Source organism: Athene cunicularia (assembly GCF_003259725.1).
Source record: "Athene cunicularia isolate RWA chromosome 2 unlocalized genomic scaffold, athCun1 chr2_part1, whole genome shotgun sequence".
NCBI lineage: Eukaryota > Metazoa > Chordata > Aves > Strigiformes > Strigidae > Athene > Athene cunicularia.
Genome location: NW_020799095.1, coordinates 7,913,688 through 7,915,404, shown reverse-complemented (window position 1 = coordinate 7,915,404; position 1,717 = coordinate 7,913,688).

The window sequence follows — 1,717 nt, the reverse complement described above, 5'->3', positions numbered from 1 at the left end:
TTTTAAGACTCTTACTTAGAAAACCCACTAATCATCAACAAGAGGCTTTGCAAATGATGTATATTTTATGTATGTGAAGAAAGAACACAGAAGCAAGAAAGGGACTGTAGTTTCAAATGGGTAACGTTGCAGAAGGGGCGGGGGGAGAGTTTATTTTGAAAAGCTATTTTAAGTTTGAGGAAAGGACGAGAGCACAGAGTAGACAAAACTGCACAGTGCTTTGAAAGGGAAGCCTCTGAAGTTTATACTTGAAAAGAGAATGCTGTGTATATACAGTGATAAAGGCATAATAGGGAGTTTGGAAAAGATGGCTTGAGCTGCAAAATACGTAAGATGGAATACCAAAGCCAGAAGTTAGAAAAAGGACTAAAAAGTGAATGAGACTGAGAATGCAGGTAGCTTTGAAAGATAACAGAACACACACGTAACACGACAACATGCAAGTAGTAACTTCCTTGATATGCATAAATGCACAGCATGATTTTCATGCAAGTAGCTAAAGAATTTAAACTGGAATTTCTCAAAATAACACAAGATGTAACTGAGAGAAGGGAGATGGAGGAGAAAAGGCAAGAAAAGAGCTTTTGAGGGCCAGGCAATCAGCAACAAGATACTCACCTGATGTTTAAAGGATGGAGAAACGGGAAAAATTCGTGTAAACAGTGCCTACAAAGCACATTTACATATCCCATGGAGGGGATAAAGCACATGTATTACTAGAGCACAGCTAGCTATCTTCTGATTGTGACTGTTTGGGTTTTTTTTTTTTTACTAGAACCATAAAATATGACGGAACAAACTGGGAGGTAAGTGCTCAGCAGATATATTAAGTATTTCTGGTGAGCAGACTCAAAGATAGGATGACTGTATTATTCTATAGAGGGATAAAGGAGGGCAGACAATATATTTGAGGGCAATGGAAGGGTATAAGGACAGGTCTGTACTGGAAGCTGAAGTGTACAAGGGGAAATACATACTGAAAGACAAGGTATGAGAAGGCATACACGAGTAAAGAGTATGTGAAATGGAAGAAGAGCTGACCACTCTTCACAACTTCATTATTATGGAACTATTTGAATGTACACAGACAAAAGATTATAGTGTGGAACTACATAATTTCAGGCAGAATAGACATAATGAAGACAGGTACTGACAGTGTCAGTAGTTACAAACAAGTATTAGGGATGTATAACAAGAACAGGGGCAGGATAACTTATGCCAGAGGAGTTATTTTGGAAGATGTGAATGCCTTGGGATAGCGAAAGGAAAGGTTAGCAGGGATAGCTGGAGATGAGAGAGGCACACAGTACTAGAAAAGGGAAAAGTTAGAGAATATATGTTTGTAACTGAAAGATGTGCTCTCATTTCCTACTTGCACCAAGCATTACACAGAAGAATGATGAAACAGCGGCAGAGAGGCTGACAAGCCTTCCTGTCAGTTCTACATCTAAGCGAACATACAGAATAGACGGAATGAGGACGCAGGGCATTTGTGTACACAGATGCACAAGCACACAGGAGCATGGCGTGACAGTACCTACAGACGCGTGCACGCTGGGCTCTGGGGTGCCGAGGAGGGGTGGGTGACAAGAGTGCGTCCACACGCCAGAGTAAAGAGAACGAAGCGTACGCGCCCGTGTGGGCAGGTGTGCGACTACGGCGGCGGGGCCGGGGCCCGCGCAGCTCCGGAGCAGGCGGTGAAGGCCTATTGTGATTT